The following is a 9,505-nucleotide window of genomic DNA, read 5'->3' as shown; positions in this document are numbered from 1 at the left end:
TCTCTCTCTCTCTTAGATGAGAGGGAGAATTGATAAAGATTTTTTAATTACTCTGGAGACACATTACTGTGTCTCCAGAGTAATTAAAAAGTACAAGCTCCTTAAGAATATAGATGTCAGATTTTTTTTTATATATTTATATATATGTATATATTTTACCGTTTGAAAATAATTAAAATAACTAGGGGAGAGGGGGCACATTAGGACACTTTTTTAAAAAGATATTACAGATTTCGTACTGTTTGATAAAAAATTAAATTTTTTGCTGAAAAAGGTAATTTAGGTATTCGTTCTTCAAAAAAAAGCAAAGTCGAGCTAGTTCAAATAAATTATGGTTGTTTTTTTTTTTCTTAAAATCGAAGCTACCAGTAGTCCAAAACTACCCCACAAGAGGGGGTAGTTTAGGACAATGTTGGGGCAGTTTAGGAAATATAATAAAAAGACAAGAGATGTTTCTTAAAACCTAACTTTTTCGTTTAGCAGTAATTATTAACAATAACAGAATCAACAGAATTATTAGGAGTAACAATTATTCTTATAAAGATCTAAAACCATTAATGAGTTTTTTTGTATATTCAAATAAACTAAAATGAAAATGCTATTCAATCACATATCACTCTTATTAATAAAAAGATAATAAAAAAAACAAAAAGTTTGAATATAAAATAGATGTAGATAAACATAAAATTTTTCTTTTTGTTTGAATTGAGAGAATTCATAACATTCAACCAAGTTTAAATGCAGAAAAATCAAACTTGAATATTATACCAGAACCTCTTGAAATGCTTCCTGCATTGTTTGGCATAGGAAGTTTAGTTAAGACTTTTGCAATTGGCACCGTCCACTTATTTTGTATATCAGGAAAGTAAAATATATTATATCCTACTTTTTTATTCAACAAATTAACAACCAAAATGTTTCCATTTATTTCTTCAATTCTGCAAACAAAAACTAACGTTGCATTGTTAACTTTTGAAGCACATTAGACTAAACAAAAATCTCCATGATTTAATGCTTCTGTTTTCAATTTTTCTGTGTATACAACAGGCTTGTCTTTAAAATTTAAACTTATTTTATTTTGCAACAAGAATTGCTTTTATTGTACATACAGGTAGAGCTAGAGACTGTTGCATTAATTATTTTTTTGGGGGGTTGATATGCTTATCAAATATTTGATAAGCATATCAACCCCCAAAAAAAATATGATATATAAATATTTTCTGTTTTGTGTAAGTTATAGACTCTGTTTTTGGTGGTCTTTCTGGTATGTCTGTTAAAATTCTTGATTTTCCTTTTTTTTGCCTCTTGATTATTTCTTTCTTGGAGGTGCTTTTGGGTATTGTCTAATCATTTCAGGAGATAAAACTGGTGCAGATGGCTGTGACGGCTCATCAGTTGATTTTTTATATGCATTAAGTGACTCTATGTAGCTTTTTTTATTGTTGTCATTATTGCTAGATTGATAAGAGATGTAATTAAGGCTTTGGTTTGTTACCTCTGAACAGTCGAAATCTTCATTTGTGAATGCATTTCTTGAAAAAGGAAAAATATCACAATTTTTGAACCCTGCAATAATACTAGTTGGTGTAAATGAGCTATTATATGCAGGGGTTATTATACTGGCTAAATAATGAATTGTTATAGTTCTTCCTGGGTGATTTAACAACCAGTCAGTTTGAGATACAGAAAGTTTTTGTTTAAAAGGACCCAATACTGAAACATCAAGAGGTTGAAGTCTATGTGTACAATGTGGTGGGAATGTAAGTAAAACAATTCCATTTTCTCTGCAAAAGTTGATTGCATTAGTAGTACAATCGCTTTCATGGTTATCTAGTAATAGCAAAATCTTGTTTTCTTTATTACACTTTGAATGGAGCTTTAAATGTTTGAGCACTTGTATAAAAAGTTCTCCTGTCATCCATCCACTACTAGGGTTGTTAGCAAATCCAACACAACCATTAGGTCCTCCTGTTAACATACGCTCTTGAAATCTTGCTCTAGGATAAATAAAAACTAGTGGTATAGTGTTTCCGACTGCATTAGCAATAGTACACATAGTTACAAGCTTCCCTCTTTCAGCTGAGACGTTTTGACCAACTTGCTTTTGACCACGCTAAGCTATGACATTTGGTGCCTGCACAACCGTCATGGCACTTATTTAGTCTATGTTAAATATGCGTTCTGGAGAATATTTTGACTTACAGAGTACTCTCTCAATGTTGAGTTGAAATTCATTCACATTTTGTTGGTTAAAACTTGTTGCTCTTGATAGACTTGTATTTTCTGGTTTGCGCAGAGAAAGCTTTTTGTGTCTTATGCCAGCAATTTTATTTTAGCTCCATTGTTCAGGAAATTTTTTCAAAGCATCACTATATTTATATGCTAAAATTCTAGCTTGGTAATAAGTTAAACCATAATTTATTTTTGATGATTTCAACATATAATTTTCTAACATAGCTTTTTCTGCATTAGTAAATACTTGATTCACAGAATATTTGGTTGAAAAGTAATCACTTTTCAATTTTCTATTATTTCTGAGCATTTTTATTCTGTAAGCTAACGTACTTTTAGAGAACCTAAATACACCTGCAGCTTCTTTTAACTTCATTGTTTTATCAAAAACATGTTTAACTGCAGTTTTTAAATTTTGTTCGTTTATAAATCTTTCACATTTTTTTTATAATTGCGCACCATTTTTAAACTTAGTATAATTTTATTTGAAGATAAGTTTGTTATAATCCGCGCAACACGTCCTAATGTGCCACGTGAAAATCGTCCAATGCTGCTTCAACCCTGATCTCAGGAAACATTCCACAATTTTTTTGTGAAGAACTTATGTTTCATCGTTGAATTTTTTTTATTTACGTTGCAGAACATATACCTTTCACAGAAAATGCAAAAAATAATTCCTTGGGTGGAGTAAATTTCTTTGTAAATCCTTACACTTAAGAATTAAAAAAAGTAGAAAAAATATCAAAAACCATAAAACGTTTGTAGAAAAGCTACCTGACTGCCTTTGTGAAAGAAATTCAATGACGCTTACGTGTGAAAGTATTTTCAGTCGACGAATATATTTAACTTTGTTGAAGAGTTAGTATTTTTTGGATTATTTGCATTGTCCTAAACTACCCCCCTCTCACCTAAGTAAATAAATAAAAATTTTATTACAGGAGCAAAAAGAAAACTATAGCTGTCTTATCACTAATCCCCGTAATATATACATAGGTTTTAAAAACCGTGTAAGATAATACAAAATCTTTTAAATATCAATTAAATTTCCTTAAAAATTAAATTTTAAATAAAGAAAGAAAAAATTAATAAAAAATTGAAAAAAAAAAAACAATTGATTATTTCTATTTCCTATTTATTTTTTTTATTTAATCTCTTTTTGTTAGATTGAGAATAATTAGGAAAAAAAAAGAACAAAAAAATAAATGTATATAGATAACAAAATCAAAAAGATCAAAAGTGAGTCCACACACTCACATAAAAATACATGGCAAACAATTAGGGGTACTTTTTACATAAGATTTTAAGAATATATTACCGGTTATTGCATTTAATCTGGTGCTTTTTTGCATTTAATCTCGCGGTTTTCTTCATTTAATTTGGCGATTTTTTCATCTTGGCTAGTTTGCCAAAGAAGAAGTATTTCTTTGTACGACCACTTTCTCTCCTTTTCAATGTATGCTTTGAAATTTTCAAACTTTCATTTTCTAAAAGAATTTTTCCTTTGTTTCAGGTTTTCATTTCTAAGAATAATTTTGAAATTTTAATTTACTTTAATTTACAAAGTTTTTTTAATTACATTAATTTACTTTAATTTACTTTAATTTACTTTAAATTACTTTAAATTACTTTAATTTACTTTAATTTACTAAGTTGGATTTATAAAATATGATTAATGCATGAAATAGATCAGATATTAAAAGAGATTAAACAAATCAAAACTGATTGGTTAGATTAAACGTGTTAATATTGGAAAGTTGAGTATAAATGTACATAACTTCCGATATCTAAAGCTTATTGTGTACACTTTATCATTTATGGATAAATTAATTAAATTATTGCCAGATATAGTAAGGCCTCAACTCGATCTTGATCAGTTAGGCTAAAATATAAAATAAATTAGTATCCTACAATACTAATAACAATAATTTATTATTAGGTGGGCATTTGGGAGGGTGGAGAGGTGTTGAAAGGATGTGTAATCCCCACCCCCTCCCAAAATGAAAGAAAGTAGTTGTTACAGAATAATATACATTCTTATTATGCATTGAATTAATATTGAGTTGATAGCCCTATTAGTATCGAAGTCAAGGTGGGGCACTGCCCCCATGGGCTGGGGGCTTTGCCCCAAGACACACAGATGTATATTTTGATTTAAACAATTATGAATATATTTATTAAATTTGAATATACAAACAAAAGAAAAAAACAATTTTATTGAAAAGATTTACATGATTTAATTTTATCATTTGTTTGTAACCGTGTATGTAAAAAAGTTTATATTACCGGTTTTTGCATTTAATCTAGTGGTTTTTTGCACGAATCTGGTGGTTTTGTTCATTTATTCTGGCGGTATTTTGCATTTAATCTGGCGGTTTTTTGCATTTAATCTGCTGGTTTTTTGCATTCAATCTGGCGGTTTTATTTATTTATCGCGATAAATAGTTTTGCTTTTATTGCTTCATTTAATTTAACTTTCTTATATACAACTTAAGCCCGTTTTCTCTTTAATTTTTTAAAACTCTAAAATGAATAACGCACGAAGTCCACGCTCAAAAATTAATGATGAAGTAAGAGATTTGATTACTAATCTTTGAATTAACGAAGGAAAAAGTGTGAAAGAAGTATCGGAACTTGTGCATAGAATTGAGACTTTACTACGACGCCTGGTCCATCGATATATATCAACAGGTAATATCAATCCTAGTATTAGAGGTGATTTTCGACAGTCAGGTTGTACTGAGGAAATAAGAAATAAGCTACACGAGTTAATTGGAGGTAACAGAAACTATAATCTAATGGAGATAAAGGTAGAATTGGGAATTGATGTCAACGCCTCTACATTATGGCGAGGGTTAAAAAAATTGAATTATACATACAAAATTTAAAGAGCATAAGTTTTAAAGATTTTGTAGCAGAATTTTAAAAGCATATGATTCATAGTATTTAAAATTGCAACAACGTTACAGAAATATCATTTATACTGATGAAAGTCCGTTCTATCTTCATATGATAAGAAACCACGGATACAGTCTCCGAGGAACGACCCTAAATTAACGTGTATTGTCATCACGAGGCCGTAACATAACCATGGTATTAGCATTAAATTGGTTAAACATTATCCACAGTGAAGCAATAATTGGCGTAGGGGTGACAGTAGATATCTTTAAAGGATTCTAAAATACACTTAAAAGTATTTTAGGGGAGGAAGAAGAGTTTACCTTGGTGATAGACAACGTTAACTTTCATCATTCATTATCAGATTTTTATGATAGTTATCCCTATGATATTCGTTTTTTACCCCGATACTCATCTTTTTTTAAATCCTTGTAAAAAGACATTCTCGAAAATTAAGAATACTACAAAAGGACAAATAGCTCCGATCGAAAATAATGATTTATTAGAACGAATGAGGAACGGTTGTGAGCACATTACTGAACATGATCTTTCAAACTTCGTGAGACACTGCGTATCTGCTATGGGACTATACTATTTGTTACACCTCTAAGTATATTTGTTACACCTCTAAGTATATTTGTTACACCTCTAAGTATATTTGTTACACCTCTAAGTATATTTGTTACACCTCTAAGTATATTTGTTACACCTCTAAGTATATTTGTTACACCTCTAAGTGTATTTGTTACACCTCTAAGTATATTTTTAAATGGAATATGTGGAATATTTTTTATTACTAATCATTTAGGCAATTCATAACATGCATTATAAAATTGATTTAAATTTTAAATTTGCCAAATTGAATGCAAATGACCGCCAGATTAAATGCAAAAAACGGCCAGATTAAATGAAAAAAAAACAACCAGATTCGTGCAAAAAACCACCAGATTAAATGCAAAAAACTACTAGATTCGTGCAAAAAACCACCAGATTAAATCCAAAAATCGGTATATACATAATTGCTCACAATTGACAACTTATGTATTATATATGTTATATATACTATATGTGTTATAGGATGTAATATTGAATTCTTAAAAAAAAAAAAAAAAAAAAAAATATATGTATGTTAAATTACTGCTTTATGTACCTCTTAAAAATTCGTTTAAATAAGAAAAGTACATTTTAAACTAATCTTAATCGATCGGTTAAATATTAAAAGTGTAGTTTGCAACAGTAAAATCCAACTCAACATATGTAAACTTTCGGTGGTGTTGAGCAGAAAAACCTACTTGAATTTTTATTTTGGGAGAAATTTAGAACGCGTTTGGCAATTTCGATTGACATCGAAATAACGATATTTTAAGTTGACCACTCGACAGACATTGTGCTATGATGGGAAAATACTAGTGACGGAGTTTCTGTTATCAGACCAACTGAAACGATATCATTTTTAATATTTAGGAATTAAATATTAAACATTTTTTGCCTGTATTATTTTTAAGTTTATCAATAAAACAAAGGTAAGATTATTAATAAAACAGAGGTGAGTGAAAATTTTTTTAATATATCATTAACGGGTACATTAAATATTTTTTCATTACAAACCGATGTTGTAGCAGGTGAGCACGGAAAAAAAGCTTTTTTATTAGGCGCAAAAGGAATAACAGAAAAGAAATATATAATTCAGCGAAATTTAGTTTGTGGTTGTAACAAAAACGATCAATTGAAAGTTTGTTTTTAATAACTTCACTCAGTGTCATTTATACGATGTTAGGAATGGTCAATAAAACTTTTAATAATTTTTTTAGGAAATCAGCCCGATCCCAACTTTCGCAGATATAAGTTTTCTTTTTGATTTATGGCTAAATCTTTTATTTTTTTTTTAATTGATGATATTTTTGCATTTAATAATTATATTTTGTATTGCTATTAAAATAAGTTAAACAAAATATCAACAAAATACAACATTAAACTAGTATTGTTTCGTTTCAGTAAATGGTTGTTCAGTAAACAGTAAACTTGTGTATACTTCAAACTTATTTTATTAAGATTTTAAATTTGTTTATTTTTAATATAACACCACAATTAGAAATGACTGTAAAAAGCTGGGTCATTCAAAAAAATCCAATTTGTATACTTACCTGACTGGGAAGTTAAGTCGGATCACGAAGCGGCTTCTTCCAGAGTGAGGCTTATTCATTGCACCTCGACTAGGCTGACCTCTGCGATTACCGCTAACGTCGGTAACTCGACAGTATAATTTCTGGTAGCGGAAGCCTGCGTTCGCGCTCGCTTCCAACTTGTACTAACAAAATGTTCTTAACTCGATCTTTCTAAGAATTTTTCTGACGCCTCACCAACGTAATATGTTTATTATAATAAACTAATAACAGTTCATAAAATAACAAATCTTTGCTTTATGATTCAGCTGAATCTTTAGATTCTCTTTCTAACTTAACTGCACCAGGTAGAAAGACCTAGGTCCGGTCATTTTCAAATCTAATTCTAGCCGAAATTTAGTTATAGAGTGGTCAAGAGTAAGTGATACATCTAAATATATATTATTAGATTTAAATCTTTTAGTATAACTAGTTTATTTTGAACGTATGCCTTGAAAATTAAACAAGTTTAAATAACAATCCTATATAAAAAAATATGTTGCTTTAAAAAAACAGGAAAGTATTTTATAATAACAAATCACCAAATGAAGTATTGATCGCAACCAAATTCCATAACAGACTATAAGAAGTATTCCGAAAAAACCTAAATTCTTTAAATTTTTTTAAATAATTATACATAACTAGCAATAAGCAACCCGTAATACGGGTCAGTAATAAATAAATAACGAATGACAATTTAACTTGATGTATTATCTGAAAAATATAAAATACAATTGTATATAGCGCTGCACTGCCCCGGTTCATCCGCAGAAGAACGCTATAAAAGTTTTAATTAGATTAGGGTTGCGCTCTCCTCCGTAAAAATCGCAGCCCTATCTATATAGTATAATCTTTTTGGTTTTTCTCGCTTTTATTTGTCTTGGTATTTAGTAAAGAGCACGTAGCTTAAGTTATTAGGTTCTTTTTAATAGCAGCAAGCACCATTAAAGGAAAGCCAAGTACAACTTACCAATACCTAAAACAAAAATTGATCTTAAACTACAAAAGCATTATTTTACATTCTTATTATTGTGTTTTACAAAATAACTATGTTTATTAATAAAAGGGAGCATTATTTTACATATTTACTATTGTGTTTCTGAATTAGTAAGTGACTCGTAAAAAATTTCTTAAACATGGTCATTATCAACTACGGTACAAAAAAATACATAAGAGCTCAGTAATAACAGAGTGTTCCAATAATGCTCCCCTTTATTAATAAACTTTTGTTAAACAGAGAGGAGGCAGACTGTGTATCAAAGGCACTGTGTTAAAAAAAGGTTACAATAAGTTATTGTAATCATAACTTAAGTTATTGTTTTTAAATGACAACGATAAAAAAAAAAAAATTAGCACAAAATAGCCATAGCACAGTTAACCATTAAAAAAAGGCTTTTAAATGTTGCCACTAAACAAATTTATTTTTACCTCAATAGTTTAAAATTCCAATTTCTTCATAACTGTTGAATAATGATTAACTAAAAAAAAGAAAAAAAAAATACAATTATGTTTGAACTTCAAAAAATATATAGAAAATCATTTCATTTTATGATAATTATAATCAGTTATATGAAAATTTAAAATGTGCTTCGTGTAAGGTATCATATTGCATGCTTATCAGTTTACTTTGGTTATTTCTATGAAAGCAAGACATTGCTCTTCAATTTTAACATATGCACCAGCAGCATATTCCTGCAATAGTTTCTTGCCATAAAATATTGAACAGAAGTTTTGTCTTACTGAAAGTCCATAATTGTAAAATTGAGATAATTAACATGATTTCTAATCAATATTGGGGGTTCAGAGTTGCGTGGGAATAAACCGTAGTGATCCAAGTTTGCTGACATACTCAAACTAACTTCTAAATGACCTTTTTGGGTAAATAACTTCCCTGGAACCAAATGGAGCACCATCTCCAACGAATGAAACTGTTTTTATTTTTTTTATTACAAAATAATAAATATTTACAATTTTCAAATTTACAATATCTCAGCTTATATTAATTGTATGATACAAAATTTAAGTTTACAACTGTTCGTTTTTATATATATTTTCTAATTTTTATTTATTTTATTCTATATATTTTTGTGCTTTTTGATTTTATAATTTTTTTTTGTGTGTTGTTTGTGTTTTTAGATTTTATATTATTTTGTTTTTTTTGATTTTGTATTTTTTTGTTTTTAATTTTACAGTTGTTGTGCGAAAGGAAATCGAGA

The 9,505-nt window shown here is 28.8% G+C and overlaps 1 long non-coding RNA gene and 1 other non-coding gene across 2 annotated transcripts; one reads left to right on the top strand and one right to left on the bottom strand.

The window, feature by feature from the left end:
* The first annotated feature begins 7,263 nt into the window (after nucleotides 1-7,263).
* Nucleotides 7,264-7,428, top strand: LOC136091266 (U1 spliceosomal RNA). The gene has a single exon (XR_010643856.1). It is a non-coding gene; the product is annotated as a U1 spliceosomal RNA (small nuclear RNA).
* A 551-nt stretch (nucleotides 7,429-7,979) lies between these two features.
* LOC136091223 (uncharacterized) lies at nucleotides 7,980-9,205 on the bottom strand. The gene is made up of 2 exons (XR_010643803.1): nucleotides 8,718-9,205; nucleotides 7,980-8,265 (listed from the first exon to the last, which is right to left on the bottom strand). It is a non-coding gene; the product is annotated as an uncharacterized LOC136091223 (long non-coding RNA).
* Nucleotides 9,206-9,505: the final 300 nt, after the last annotated feature.

Source organism: Hydra vulgaris, chromosome 14, assembly GCF_038396675.1.
Source record: "Hydra vulgaris chromosome 14, alternate assembly HydraT2T_AEP".
Taxonomy (NCBI): Eukaryota; Metazoa; Cnidaria; class Hydrozoa; order Anthoathecata; family Hydridae; genus Hydra; species Hydra vulgaris.
Note: the sequence above shows the minus strand (reverse complement) of the source record. Positions and strands in the feature narration are given on the sequence as shown.